The 15,989-nt window shown below is 47.2% G+C and overlaps 1 protein-coding gene across 1 annotated transcript in view; it reads left to right on the top strand.

Annotated features, from left to right (window-relative positions):
- Chchd6 (coiled-coil-helix-coiled-coil-helix domain containing 6) overlaps positions 1-15,989 on the top strand; it is a 266,137-nt gene that overhangs the window by 115,217 nt on the left and 134,931 nt on the right. The gene's annotated exons all lie outside the window — the stretch shown is intronic.

The raw sequence follows: 15,989 nt of genomic DNA, 5'->3' as shown, positions 1-15,989 counted from the left end.
TTCAGCACCATTTCTTTCCTGGCATCTGTGAGTCATCTTTGTCCTTCCTTTAGAATGTACCCTAGATAAATCACTTTTTGACGACACATTTGTGCCTTCTTAGCAGAAGCCTGATATCCTAGCCTGCCCAGAGTCGCCAACAAATCCCTAGTTCCTTGCTGACATAGTAGAGCGTGATCAGCAGCTATCAGGATGTCATCTTCATACTGCAGTAGGGTGAGCTGGGGGTGTTCCAGCCTGTACTCACCCAAATCTTCATGAAGTGTCTCACTGAAGAGAATGGGTGAGTTTTTGGATCCTGAGGCAGGCGAGTCCAGGTCAGTTGTCTGTTGAAGCCAATCTCCGTGTATTGCCATTCGTAGGCAAAGAATGGCTGACTGTCCTTGGCTAAGGGCAGGCTAAAGAAGGCATCCTTTAAATCTAGTACAGTATACCAGCTCCTGGAGGGTGTCAAGGAGCTCAGGAGGATATAGGGATTAGGCACCGTGGGATGGATATCCATGACCCGCTTATTTACTTCTCTCAGATCCTGTACTGGCCAGTAATCATTTGAGTTTGGCTTCTTTACCGGAAGGAGAGGTATAGTCCATGCAGACCTGCAGGGTACTAGGATGCCCTGGTCTCTTAGCCTCCGGATGTATGGGGTAATCCCTGATCTGGCAGTAGACCCAGAGCCTCTCCTTACCTTCAGCCTCATTGAAGTCCCAATTCGGCCTAACCAGTGGGAAGGCTTCATCAATCAGGGCCTGATTGGTGGTGGGATTCTCATCCGCCCCAGGGACCAGCTTGCAGGCTTCAACCTGGATCTGGTTTCTTTCTTCAGTGGTGAAGAGGACCTGCAAAAGCTGCTGAATATCATCCCAAGTGGGCTGGTGGGTGAACGAAACAGATTCTAGCAAATCAATTAGACCTTGAGTCTTTTCAGAAAATTCAGCTCTCTATAACTTCCAATTGTAAAGGTCGCTAGTTGCAAATGGCCAATACTGCATCTGCTGGTCCCCTGCTTCAGTGAGGGACCCCACGGCCCAGAGAGGGAGGACAATAGAGTCTGCCACCAGCCGTGGCTGCCCCCTTTGGACTCTCCTCCGTGTCTGGGAACGGTGTCCTTCTGCCTCCTGGGGTGGGGCTGCCTCCGCCTCCCCCGGAACGTCCTGAGGTTCTGCTTGTGGGACAGGCCGATAAGGGGGTGGCTCAAGCAGGAGTTCTTCCCCTGTGCCTCCTTGCAAGACAGGGTAGAGGGGTGTAGAGGGTTTAGTTTTATTTCTTTGCTTCTCATCCTCGCATAGGGTGAGGACAGTAGGCTTTGAGCCAGTTCCGGGAGGAGGAAGACGGCTTTAACCATTTTGGAGGCTCTTCCACCATAACCTGCCAAGTCATGATGTAAGGGACCTGATCAGGGTGGCCTGGATGGCCATAAATTATATCCTTTACTCTGTAGATGGTAGGCAGGTCAAACGTTCCCTCTTCAGGCCAGCTGGCTCCAAAAGTTGGCCATTCATTCTTACAAAACACAAAAAGCTTCCCTTTCTTTACTCCTAACCCCAGGCTATCGGCCTGGGCTTTGAATTCCAAGAAGTGATCCTGGAAAAGGCTGAGAGGAGTTCTTGGTTCTGTCCCATTTCTTCCAACACTTAAGAGTCACAAACACAACAAAAAGCACAAACACAAAGAAAAATAACACACGGTTAATTGGCGCCTTAAACTGAAAATAGGATGATGGCCTCTCGCCTCCTGGTGGGCGTGACCCACTCCGTCCTTCCAAGTCTACCAAGGGAATCCAATCCCTATCAGGTGGGTTCTGGATGTCCTGTGGCCTTCCAGCGCATCTGCCTAGACCTCCAACAGGCAATCTTGAAACTTGTCCCAAAAACCAAACCAGAAGCATGTAGGGATGAAAGACACAAAGACAAGAGACACTCACCAATCAGATTAGGTAGACTCTGCACTCTGGGATCCAGTGTGGGTCTTGGGGATCCCGGAGAGCCCCCAAGTGTTGTGCCCAGAGAACGGATCCCCAAGAATTACCACGGAGTCCAGAAAGCATGCAAGAACAAAGAGTCTTTATTCAGGCTTAAGCTCAGACTCTCAGACCAAACTAACGTGGTAGGTTCGTCTGAGAGCCCAAATTGCAGGGCGAGGGAGCTTTGCATAGGTTCAGACAAAGGGAGGAGGGGAATGACAGAGTTATATTTTGATTGGTCCAAAGAGCCTGTGCGCACCAACATACTTTTGAATTGATTGGTTACAGTCTTGGAGGCCTCTCATTGGTGGGTGCTGCCCTCAGGGCTGTGGAATGTGTGGACTGTTATCTTCAGGGCTGGAAGACCCTGTTTATTCCTTATAAGGCCTCAAACCTGTCCGGGCCCCCTGGACATGCCCAGGCTTGCCTCTAGTCTATGACCATGAGACATCACAAAAATGGAGGAATCAGCAGTCAAAATGGAGACTGTGCAGTTTGTCCCTCTGGTTCCCTCAAGCCAAGCGATTTACAGAAGTGAAAAGAGCAGTTAGTCCTAAATAAGGGCAGGGGTCTAGGGAGTCCGGGGGAGGGGGCCAAGAAGGAGGGTTCCACAAAAGAAGTGGTCTCAGTTCAGCTAGAGATAGGTGCAATTTTTGAGTTGAGGTTCCAGGATTGACTCAACAGGGTCCTGGATCAGCAGGGTGTGATGGGGACTGCTAGGTGAACAGGTTGGCTGATAGGGTGGGAGCGTGTAGGAACAGGACATACAAGCACAGATGGCACAGGGAGGTCTTAGGGACAGAGGTCAGGACCACAAGTCTGGGGATGGAAAGGATCCTGGAGACCCCAGGCTGGGCTGAGAGTGACTCACCCTGCCAAGACTGGAGGTATGCACAGATCTAGGAGGGGATAGGATCCCTGTGACCTGAGGAAGTCTGAGCCCAGATGGTGGGGCTCTAGGGAATCTCAGGGGAAGGAGCCCAGGATCACAAGTCTCAAGATGTATCTCTTGTAAGTGGTATATAATTTGCCTGTTGTTTACTTAATTTGGTCTGACTACCTTTGTGCTGCTGCTTCCCAGACTATGAAGCACACTCACCCATCTTTCTCCTGGAGACTCTGCTTTATCTGGCTCCCCCTCCCTTCTAAGACCTCTCTTCAGGATTGTTCCCAGTGGTGTGCTGCCATTCTGTCTCCTTGCAGTTTCCAGCTGAAAGCAGCTTGCTAATACTGATTAGAAACAACCTCCACAGACACCTCTGCAGTAGCCAATGAAAGTAACCGGGAGAGCATTCTTCAAGCCCATTGCTGATGGTAGGATTGTGAAAAGAGGATGCTGGCCTCTGAAACAAATCTTGGTTATATGTTCTACTCTCTGGTATTCAGAATTAACCATGATGGGCAGAACATCTGATTAAAAAGCAGTTTATAAAGCGAGTTCCTTGGTGCATCATTTTTATGGTATGATAGTATCACTTTCACAGCCTTGTGCTTGCAGGTACAGGGGTAGTAACTCTTCAGACAGCAAGGACCCAGGGTAAAGCTTCTAGCTTAGTGTTTGATAAACAGCACTCAGTAAACGATAGGGAGAAGGGGGTGTTTCTTACATCCTGAAGGCTAGCTGTTTCTCAGTTTCCTTTCCCACCTTGCATGTGAGGAGACACTGACAGTTCCTACTGACAGTTCCTGCCTTGTATTTAGCCCCCTTTATGTCAGGCTACCTCTGTAACTGCATCCTCATAATGACACCAGGCTTCACTATAACCTGAGTTTAAATGGGGAAACTGAGACTCAGAAAAATTATCACATATCTAGGACCTTAAGTCTAATAAATAGAACATGAACTTGAGAAGCCATGTTCTCTAGCTCACAGAAGTCTGTTAGCAAGTAATGACAGCAATGATCTATGTGCTAGATAACTTTAGTGTCAACTTGACACACTCGGGTTGAGGGAGCCTCAACTGGGGAATTGCCTCCATAGGAGTAGCCTGTGGCCATGTCTGTGGGGCATCTTCTTGATTGTTGTGTGATATGGGCACGCCCAGCCCACTGTGGGTGGTGCCACCCCTGGGCAGGTGGGCCTGTGTTGCATAAGAAAGCAGGCTTAGCAGGTGCCAGGGGAGCAAGCCACTAAGTAGCATTCTTCCTTGGCCTGTGCTCCAGCTCCGGCCTCCAGGTTCCTGTCCTAAGTTCCTACCCTGGGCTCCCTGATGAAGTGTGACCTGGGAGATGTATGCTAAATAAACCCTTTCCTCCCCAAGATGGTAGTGGGCAGAGTATTTTGTCACAGCAATGAAGAAACAAACTAGGACAATTACCTATAGTTCCACATCTGCTCTGTGACAGGGTTTCACAGAACTAGGATGAGGTCTGGCCAGGACAACAGTGTTCAGAGAGGCTGAGAGTTCTGGAAGGGGCCTATGAGGAAGATACCCACAGGTACCAAAGGATGTTTCAAGGGTGGCTTCCTATAAGAAATGAACTCCAAGATTTGAAGCAAGAGTAGGAGTTATACAAGGTATGATGGCATATGCCTTTAATCCTAGCACTTGGTAGGCAGAGGCAGGCAAATATCTGGGAGATCAAGACCAGCTTGGTCTCCATGGCAAGTTCCAGGCCATCAGAGACTACAGGGAGATTTTGTCTCAAAAAGCGAAAAAGCAAAACAGGACAAGAAAAAAAAAAAAAAAAAAAGAAAGAAAAAAAAAAAAAAAAAAAAAAAGAAAAGAATATGAGTTACTAGGTAGAGAGAGTTGGGAGGTGTTAGGGAGGAGAGAACCACCTGGGAGAGGCAGTGTCTGTCAGGAGATGAGAGCAAAACAACACAAAGGATGTCCAAGAACAGGAACTAACAAGAATCAGACCATGTGGGCTCTGAAAAGTTGTTTTAAGGAGACTGGGTTTGATCCCACTACATTATGGGAGTGTTGAAGTCTCTAAGGAAAGATCACAGGATCTGATGTGTGTCCTCAGAACCTTCTTGCTGCAGAAGAAGGCCCAGAGGAGGAGAGCTGGGTAGGCAGCTCCTGAAGCCAGGGGCAATTTGTGCAGCTGGAGCTGCAGTGATTTTGGTAAACAGATATAGAGTGATTTAGATGTTTAAGGAAAAAAATCAACATAAGGATTCTCTCCTCCATAAGAATGGAAGCCTCCTGAGTGCCCCTTAGCCTATGCTACAGCAGCCCCATGAAACCTCCCAGGGAATACAGTTTGGAGAAATACATGCAACCTAGTATGGTTGGTTTGAGGCCAGAGCGTTATCTTTTCCCTTTCTTGGGTTCTAGCTGAGAGCCTGTCTTCTCCCTTGAATCCCAAGAAACCATTCTCATATGGAATCTTTCATACTCCATGTACTCCATGCCTGGTCCCTTCTCACTTAAAGGATGGGCCTCGGGCTTCTACCACTCTGCTGTCCTCTCTATGTTCGTGCATGCATGCCCAGGTTGTGCCTTCATAGCTTTTGGTCTTGGGTATCTCCTGTGATCCAGAGGCACTCTTCAGCTCTGCACTGTCTAACCAGTGGCCCACCTGGCTGCCCCGCCTTGCATGTTCCATGGTCCCTAAACCTCTTAACTGGGCAATCCTCCTCCTCCCTACTCTCTCTCTCTCTCTCTCTCTCTCTCTCTCACACACACACACACACACACACGCACACGCACATGCACATGCACACACACACACACACACATACACACACATGCACATGCACACATGCACAGAAACATATCCTTCCACCATCTTGCTGGAGGAAAGCTTATTCTTTCTTTACTTTCCAGGCTCAGTAACATATTTTTCCCTGAATTAAGGCCCTTTCTGACTTTGCATACATACCATGATTGACATGAAGAGGAACCAATAAGTATATACTGGGTGACTCTGTCCTGTGGCTGCAGCATGTACCTGGTAGGTAGGAAGCTGCGGCTAGCAGCAGTGTTGTATTAATGGCAGTTTCACTGTGGAATGCCACTGTGTGCCATTCTCAGTAGAGAAGTGAAAATGCAGCCTCTGCCAAGAGTTTAGGGCTTTTCCCCAAAGCCTGGAAAGAAAGCGGGGATCTAACCCTCCCAACATTATACTGGACCCCCAGAGTAGCAGACTTCACCTGGGAAAGCTGAAGTATGGGTGGATTATGTAGCTCATTAAGATCCCACAACCACTGCCCTGAACTGGGTTTGATCTTCTCATGCTCTGCCTGATGAGCGAACAACTAAACGAATGAGCAGCTGGCAATTTATCTGCCATTCTCATTAGCTAAACTGTCAGCTTGAAATCAGGGAATGTGTTTTCTGCTTCAGGGTTTGGACCAGGTCCATGCTTAAGAAATGCCAAGGGAGTGAACAGCAGGCGAAGGTAGGGAACTGCTGAGCTCAGAAGGGAACCAGCTTCCCCACCCTGCTCCATTATAAGTCATTCATTAAGTTCATTGTCTCCTCTCTCTTGTTCTCAAGTGTGTAAGAGAGAACACCTCTTGCTTCCAGTCCCGAATAAAAAGGGTAAGTTACTGGCTGAGCTTTTTGAATACAGCAGAGCCATGACTGAGAATCCCCTCTGATGGACTAGATAGGGCATTGTGATCCTCCCCATGGGCAGCAGACAACAATCCTCCTGCCTCAGCCTCCTGAGTCCTGGGATTGTAGGTGTGTACCACCACCCTGGGCCCTTCCTTGGTCTTGAACTCCCCTTTGGTAAAGGACATAGGCTTTCCCTGGAAGGATTGCTGCTTCTCCAGAGCCTCTGGGATGAGCCTGGGCTCCAGAGAATTCTTCTTTGTTTTTGTTTTTGTCTTTTTTTTTTTAAGTCAGGGTTTTCCTGTAGCCCCAGCTGGCCTAGAACTCCCTATGTAGACCAGGCTGTCCTTGATCTCACAGAGATCCTCCTGCCCCTGCCTCTCTAGTGATGGGATTAAAAGCATGCACCACCACACTTGCCCCCACCCCCCGCCTCGATAATTCTTATGGTTGCTTCTCTCCTTGTTGTTCTTGGTCATGCCAAATCTTATAGTCTTACTTCTCTGAGACCTTGACCTTGGGCCTTGGTTAGAGCTGAGGGCATGAGATTGGACTGAGGTTTCTCCAACAAGGACACTGCCTCTGTTCTTAGCTGTGTTTTTTTTTTTTTTTTTAATCCTGGGAAAGTGTGTTAGCCAATCCAACTGGCTACAGTGCCATCTTCCAGACACCTCCCATTTGACTTGATCAGGGATACCTGAGCTGCTACTGTCAATTGCGGCTCCTTAGCTGGAGACATTGGAGACCAACTCCATCTAGCTTAAATAATAGGACACTGGAGGCTGTACAACTGACAGGCATCTGATAAACTGGCCTAGACAGAGTCTTCTCTGGAGTCTGGGAAGCAGGAACTTCTGTCTTGCTGGACTGTCTTGTGTGGGACAAGAGACAAACATTTTGACCTCTGGCTCATCTATTCAGGATCTCTCACATGGGCCCTCTGGTAAGCAGCAGAAGGGTATTTGGCAGGGAGAGGGTGTGGATGTCAGAGCCTTCCAAGTGTTAATTTCAGCTTTCCTCACACCCATATCCAGGCTCCACCAGCCTTTCAGGAGAGTCCCTTCTCAAATGCCCACAGTGACAGAGCCCTTTGTGTCCTCAAGCCTCAGGAGCCTATGCTGGCTTTTGTCTTTGTTTTTATTATTACTATTCTTAGTTGGTACATTATGATTTTGTATTACTTGTGCCACGTGGTGAATGTCCCTCCTTTATCTCAGGCGTCGATGGCTTGTGCTCTTTGTCTTGATCAGTCTAGCTAGGAATCTATCAATTTTGTTGATCTTTTCAAAGAACCAGCTTTGACTGCATTTTCCTCTATTTGGTTGATTTCATTGATTTCCACCCTTGTTCTTACTACTTCTTTTTTTCTTATGTTGAGTGTACTTGGTTTTAGTCTGGTTTTCTACATTTCTTAGATGGGTCCTATAGGCTGTAGATTTTGTACATTATTTCTTCACGCCAGGCTAGCTGCATCCTCCCTCTAGCAATTTCCTACTGTGTTCTGCAAATTTTGTCCTGTGTAGTTCAGGGCAGCAGATTTCATATGCAGGAGGTGATCTTTTCTTTCTGGGGTATTTCTTCTTGGTGTACCGATGCTATGGTGCCCCAGACTGGGATTCTGGGTATAGTAACTGACTTCCAGCTCCCATTGTGCCACCAGATGGGACCTGTTCTCAGGTAAAACCCATAATAATGGTGACTCAGCCAGCACCTTTCTCCTTCCACTCATTGATTGTCCAACCTCTGCCTAATTTTGGTCATTGTCTAGGGCCTTCCCAGATAAAATAAATTTGTTATTTATTACCTACAGGATGTGTTATGGAACAAATGTCTGTGTCTTCCCCAAATTCATAGTTGAAACCCTAACCCCATATGACAGTATGGAGCAGGGTGGCAGGTGACTAGGGATCAGGAGGATGGTAGGATGGGCCCTGGGATGTCTGTCTCATCTTCACAGAGAACAAAAGAGATCAAAGCTCATTCTCCCATCATATGAGGATAGAGAAAGATGGTGGTTATATGCCCACCAGATACCCTCTCCAGATACCACCTCTGCTGACACTGTAATCTTGGACCTCAAAAACTGTGAGGAAGAAGTGTTTCATTTTAAGCTACCCATTCTGCAGTATTAATTTTAGCAGCCAGAGCTAAGACTGAGGGTTAATCTGACTGGATCTGTTCTGCACAGGAAGTGAATCTCCTTTATTGTGCTGAATGTTGTAGCTTTCTGGCCTCTGGTCTCTTCCTAAGCTCCTGCTTAGCCAGAGCTGGGACTGCTGTGCTGCTCAAACCTCTACCTGCCATCTCTTGGAAGCCTCTTGCTGAGAACTCCTCTCTACCCCTGAAGAATTTGACTTCCTCACCCCTGCCCTTCATGTGCCCCCTTAACTTTTCCTTGACAGGGAAACACTCTCCATAAAGGAGCCTTATGGCCACTGCTTGACTCCTGGCATCAGGATCTGGTCTTAGCCATATATTGGCCATGTGGTCTTGTCCTCCCCTCTCTCCCTTTGCCATCTGCTCTTCACATAGTCGGAGACTGACCTTAGGAAGAGATGGTGCTGAGTATAAATGACCCTAGCAAAACTGAGTACCTGTCTGTTACCTGGAGGGTGGAGTGCAACATTCATGGTCTCTGGGGTTCTGCCCTGCTACCCTCTCTAGCCTCATTCTCTGTGTTGCTCCTCATTGGTTCTGGGCTTCACGCCTGTTACTGCTGGCACCTGCCTGTGGACTGCACTTTGTATGATCCACACATTTCTCTGACTTGTGTCTTTTCCAGGCCTTAGCTGGGCTGGTAATTCCTTCTCAGGCCTTCTTTGATCCTTTTAGACAGTCAGGCAGTCTCCTGAAATGACTTCACAATAATACTTTCAGTGCTGGTTTACAGTTACATGTCTCCTCTGTTTAAGTAGTAGCCAGGTACCTTGACTCATTCACCTCAGAGCCCCAGTACCTTGTTAGGGCAAACATCAGTAGCGCATGTTTAAATCACCAGAGTTCTCTCCTGGGATGGTAGGCAAACAGCCCTGGGGTGGCATCCTACCCTGTGGAATTCATACGTTTGTTTACTGTTGGACTCAGTAGATCTACTCAGTTCTACTGTGAGAAGGATGAGGAGGTCCTCCCATTGTCTTCCTGGCAATCATTTTAGGACTGACCATGTCCTGTGAAGTACTCCTCACAGGGCTAAGAAATTTACAGGAGGGCTGGACAGATGACTCAGAGGTTAAGAATGCATAGTGCTCTTGCAAAGGATCTGAGTTCAATTCCCAGCACCCATATCAGATGGCTCACAAATTCCTGGCCAGATCCATTTCTGGCCTCCATGGATCCTGACTTACATGCACATACCCTACACATAGACACACATACACACACACAATTACATGTCTTTTCTTAAAAAAAAAAAAAGGCATTTACAGGAAAGACAAGGCACACAGGGACATAGTACCCCTAGGGGGAGAGCCAAGATTTCCCTTAGACATAGTGGGAAATCATTAGTCCCCTACATGTGAGCTTATGCACACATATAGGCATGTGAGTGTATACATCCTATTCAAGCACAAGGATACTGTGTATCTGCAGGTGTGTACCCTTTCTTGGACTAAGGACAAGAAGATAGCTCTTTCTAGAAACTTGGTAACCCCTTTAAAGGTAGACGATATGTTGTTGTTAAAGGTCCCAGTGTATATTCATTTTAGTGTTTTGTGCAATGGTAGCTTTGTTAGATCAGTTTGCACTGTGCCTTGTGTTTCTTTGATAACTGTGAATGGAAAAAGCACGGGCTTTTTCACACTAGTCTGGGTCCCTACCCAGCCTGGCTAACCTGACAACCTTGCTATCTGGTCCCAGGGAGCTCAGTAGAAAGTGGCTGTCAAAATTATGAGTATTTCTTGTGGGAGAATAAAGATCTTACCACCCAAGACTAGTTGCAAGGATCATGGCATTAGGTAGCCTGATCTATAATAACTAATGCCATTGCTTTATAACCATTCTTTCTGGGCATGAAATAACACAATTTGAAAGTATAAATCAGCTCAAAATATATCTGTGCAGTGTGTTACTTGCCAGCTACTGTGCTATACACCAGAGGGCAAACAGAAGTGACTCAGGGTTCTTCCCTCATTAAGTGCCCTTGTTTCAGAGAGATAGATAGCGGTAGATGAATTAGTATAACAATAATTAGAATAAGTATAAAAGATACTCCAGTACTTTAGGAGTGCAGATGGGAGATACAGTTCTATTTGGATGGAGAGAAATGGAAATATATGTCAAGCATCTTAATTGCAGTAACAAAAACCAGTTTAGGCCATCGTCAACACAAAAGGAAAGGATTGGGGGGTTGCAGGGTCTCACAAGTGGGCAAAGGGCTGTGGGGCCAGGCCTGGGCAGTTGCATTGGCAACCTGCCAGTTGGGTCTTCATTGTGCTACTGTTGCAGCTGCTGCTACCGACGGTCCTGTCTAGTCTATCTCTTTCAGCTCTGCATCTGTAGCATTTTCCAGGATTCAGTTTTGTGGGAACAGTCCCGGTTTGATGCCACCTTGTGGTCAGTCCAAAGCAGAGAGCATGCACATCCCTCTTGCACCTACATGTGGTTTACTAGAGTGTTGAAGGAAGCATGATTGTGCCCAAACAATTGAAGGACAGCATAGCATCTGAATAGAGCCTTGAAGAATCTAGCAGGTGAATAGGCAAGCAAGATAGAGGGAAAAGAGGCATTTCTAACAAAGAACAGAAGGAGCCAGAAGCAAGGGTCATGAAAACCCTGGTGTCTGGGGCAGAGTGAGAGGTCTGGTGTGCAAAGGACAGTATTTTAAATTTAAAACATTTTTTTTATTTATTCTATGTGTATGTGTGTATTGCCTGTATGTAGGTAAGCGCACCCCTGTCGCGTAATGCCTGCAGAGGACAGAAGAAGTTGTCGGCTCCCCTGGGACTGGAGTTACAGACAGTTTTTAGCTGCCATGGGGTACTGGGATTTGAACCCAGGTCTTCTGCAAGAACAACCAGTGTTCTTAATCGCTGAGCCATCTCTCCAGCCCCCAGTATTTTATATTTAACTCTTGGTCAAAGTGATATTCCATTTCTGATACTCTTTCCCAGACATGGAATCTCAATGGATCCAGAGTGTGAACTGGTTTCTGATTGGCTTCTGGGTTCACAGCAGTACAGTTCACCTACTGACCAAGAGGATGATGCCAGGGTCCTGTAAACCCCTTATCTGCTGCATGGGAGAAGCTCTGTGTTCCTCAGCACTGTCATCAGGCTGTGGACAATGCTGCCCACAGAGGCCCTAATTTCCTTAGGAGATGAGAGGCAACTGCCTGCCTGCTTATCATGGTTATGGGCTGAAAACTGGCTAGGGGTAGGCAACCTTTGTCTGGTGTGTTGGATGTTGCTTCTCAGGTTCCCTTAACCTTGGTGTTCTCTGAAAACCCTTTCTAACTTGGTGGTATACAGGACCCTCAGGTCTGAAGTTACCCTAAGGCAGGTGAAGAGCTAGCTTAGGAGGCTCCGAGCCTGGGCAGACCCCACACTCAGACCTGAGTGGCTATGCATAGCTCATGACTTCCCTCAGACCAGGAGATGGTGCTCCACCAGCCAGCCCTTGTTGTCTGCAAGGAGCCATGGTTGACACACTGTTACATTAAACATTTCTCTGAACTTGTACGCCTTAGAGCTGTAAAGAGAAGCAGCAGGCTCCTGAGCAGAGTACTGATGCCTTTTTCTCCCTCCCCCATTGCTTTTCGGAGCCTGTAGACTGAGGTCCACCATGAGCTCTGCTCAGTCCCACTCTGGCTTGTTTCAAGTGGCACATTGTTGCTCTGTACTCAGAGACAGCCCTGCCTCCCTCACAGGCAGGGGTTCTATTCTCCATCATTACTTTTTAAAAGGTGTTCAGCTAGAAAATTGCATATTATTTCCTCTGTAAAGGTTTCTCCTTGCTGCCTTTGTGCAGCTACAGCTGTCATAACCACAGTTGATATTTTGTGTGCCTGTGCATGCGAGTGCCTGGTGTGGGGAAAGATAATCAGGCTGTCCTCTTGGGCAGCTGCCTTCCAGTTCAGCTTTTATGAACTGGGTTTAAAAAATAAATAAGTCAGATCTTATCACTCTGCTGCTCTTGGCTCTCCTGTGGCGCCTTATGCTTGTAGAAGTCAGCTCGAGCCTCTCACCATGGTCTGCCTGGCCCTGTACCTCATGGACTAGGCCTGATTTCCATGCATTCATTCCCTTCCCCCTCCCAGCAATTTGTCATTGTGTTTGTTATGTTCTCGCTTCTATCCCTTGAATGTGCCAATGCTTGTTTTTGCTCAGAGACCTTTGCATTTTCTGCTAGAGATGCCCCTCCCTAGATCTCTCCTTATGCACTACTTAGATGATGCTTGTCTTCTACCACACCTTGTATGTCTCATTCAATATAGTACCCCAGCTCTGATAGCAGTCCTGGGGCAGAGTAACAGAAGTATGAAATAGCAGCAAGGACATTGCATGAGAGGCAGAGAACTGCAACAGGGCTTGGCAAACATAGGAGAAGAGGACATTGCAGGGAGGTGGAGATGTTGGCTGACCTCACTGGCCCACATAGACCAAGTCTCCTCTACTCTGTCTCTACTGGTCCATCTCTGCTTGAAGAATACACCCTGATGGCACAGGACTGGGAACACCAGGGATGCAGGTGGGAAGCTCCATAGTCATGGCAGGAGCAGGCCAGGAGCAGGGTCAGTAGCCCACTCCTCCCCAGGAGAAACAGTCAGCACTAGGGGTTTTCACCATGTGGGAGGTCCCATGTGGCTATCACTCTGTGAAAACCCAAGCTTTCTCCCAGCCTGCAGCTGAAGGGCTTGTGTGCCAGATCAATTCTGTGCTTTATCTATAACCTTATCTTTCTGGGCCCTGGAACTTGATGAGACTGTAGAGGTGATATGTGACTTTTTACCACAGCCTTGCTTGAAAATTTGTGCCAGTGAACCTTACTGCTCCAGCAGGTGAAACTTGTTATGTAACTTTTTAGCCATGCCATTTTGCTGATTGTGGGGCCCTGTGACTTAACCACCCTTTCACTTGCTTAGAATGGGATTAATGACAGTTAACTGCTGGCTGTGTTTTGGGAGCTAAAGGAGTACAAGAATGTTTGTAAAATATCAATAAATGGCCACTGCTGCTTTGTCCCTAGTCATTTGGAGACTTCTCTGGTCCCTGTTTCTGTCATCACAGGGATACTTGCTGCCCTGACCAATACCAAGGTGTCACGAAGAGAAAGCAATGTATCCAGAGGGTGGAGGGTGGTATGCATGGGGTAGATTATGTCAGACACAGTTAGCTGTCCCTGTGACTTTCAGTTGTCTCTTTCCTATGGTTTTGTTCTTTGGTTCCATGCCACATGGAAGAGAGCAGGCTCTGGCTGAGGTCCCTCATACCTGAAACCTCCTTTTTCCTGTTGTCCTAGACATGGACAGTACATGCCTGGTCTGGGTGAGAGTGGAGACAGCTTTGGCCTGGCAGCCTGTAAGTGGAGATTTGGAAGGATGCAGTGTGAACAGACACAGTCTCCAAATGAGACCTATTTTCATGCTGCTTCTCCCTGGTAATAAAAGGAAATGGGGGCTGCAGAGAGAGCCTATGATAGCTCAGCAGATGGTCTCGTAATAGAATGTTTTTTCAAAGTTTTCTGTAAGGCACCAGTGAATCTCAGGAACCGTGTGTGAAGTAACAAGGAACAAAGGCAGGGCTTTGAGCTTCCCTCTCTGTGGTACATTTCTGATTTGCCTCCTTGTTGGCACAGGTAAGTGGTTTTGGAAGGTGAAGGCTGTGATCCTAGAGAACTGGACTTTTCTATTTCTCCATGAATTCTGGGTACCTTGTCCTGGGTTGCTGCATGGCAAGTTTCTCTTTGACCTCTGCTACTGTCTAGGGAACTGCTCTTGGGTTGCTGTTCAGTATGCTTCTTCTTGTCCTCTGCCCCAGCACTTCCAGTGGTTCAGTCCCTTGCACACACTGATAGGTAGACTGGGAAGACAGTGGACATAGTTGGCCCTGGCCTCCAGTCTTCACTGTATGGCAAGAGTACAGGCAGGTAAGAGGTAGGTGAGCAGTTTTCCTGCTATGGGAGTTTATCTCAAAACAGACACCATGAGGTAGATTCTGGCAATGATTTGACAGCTGTATATGTCTGTGTTCATGCTAACTGCCATGCCAGCTCTGACTATGCTATGTGAGGCCCCCTATCAGGTGTAGTGGTTTGAATGAGAATGTTCCTCATAGGTTCCAAGTATTCAGACATTTTGTCCCCAGTTGGTGGCTGTGTTTTGGGAGGCCTTAGAAAGTGTGGCCATGCTGGAGGAAGCACATCACTGGGGGCAGACTTAGAGAGTTCTTAAGCCTTGCCAGATCTTCAGTCACTCTCTTGCTTCCTGTGCCTGCGTGATGATGTGAGTGCTCTGCTTTTTGCTCCTGCTCCAGCCACCACCTGCCACCATGCAACCCCCCCATGACAAACTGTAATTCCCCTGGAACTGTAAGCTCAAATAAACTCTTCCTTCTATAAGTTGCTTTGGTCAGTTTTTCTATTATAGCAACAGAAAAGTGACTAATACACAGGGGAAGACTGATCCCATTTCTCACTATAATACTGGTAGGTATGGTTCCCTAATTTCCATCTTGAAGCCCTGGGTGTTGCTCCATCCTCCTTCCCCTGGCTTTTTTTGGGGAGGAGGGCACAGCAGTGTCTCATTCTGTAGCTCTGGCTGACCTAGAACTCTCCCAGTACTGGGATTACAGGCATGAACCACCATGCCTAGAATGCTACTCATTGGTCTCTGTCTTTCCTGAGTGTTGTAGAGACTGGATTCCAACAAAATTTTTTCTTTGGTGATTGTTATGTTTGTTTTTGAGACAGGCTTATGGAGGTGAGGCTGGCCTTGAGCTGACGATCATCCTACCCCAGTCTCCCAAGTACTAGGATTATAGGTGGGTGCTACCATGCCTGACTACTTTAACATCTTCATTGAGGTGTAATTCATATACCATGAAATCACCCATTTAAGGTACATGATTTCATGGCTGTTAGTGTATTCACTGAGTTGTACCAGCCATTCCTACAATTGAAGCTTTAAACTTTTGTCCTCCCAAAGAATCATTTGCCCCTACTAGCCATGCCACATTCCCCCCAGTCACTTCTTGTCTCTGTGTTTGCCTGGCCTGGACCTTCATCTGAATGTGACAGTGCAGTAAATTGGCTTTTGTATCTGGTTTGCTTCTTACCATGTGGTTTTCAGGGTTCACTTTTTTTCCTTTCCTGACTACCTTGCATCCTGTTGTATGGAAACTGCATTTGAAATCCAATCATCAGTTGATGACATTCAGGGGCTGGGTGTAGGGAAAAAGGGAAATGGACTGCTACTGGTTGCAAGGTTTCTTTTGGGGACAATGAGAATGTTCTACAATTAGTGGTTGTGCAACCTTTGAATATGTCAAAACCACTGAACTGTAGGTTTTTAAAGAGTGAGTATTATC

This window comes from Nannospalax galili, unplaced genomic scaffold (assembly GCF_000622305.1).
Source record: "Nannospalax galili isolate Female #2095 unplaced genomic scaffold, S.galili_v1.0 scaffold332, whole genome shotgun sequence".
Lineage (NCBI taxonomy): Eukaryota > Metazoa > Chordata > Mammalia > Rodentia > Spalacidae > Nannospalax > Nannospalax galili.
This window is presented reverse-complemented; position numbering and strand designations above follow the sequence as displayed.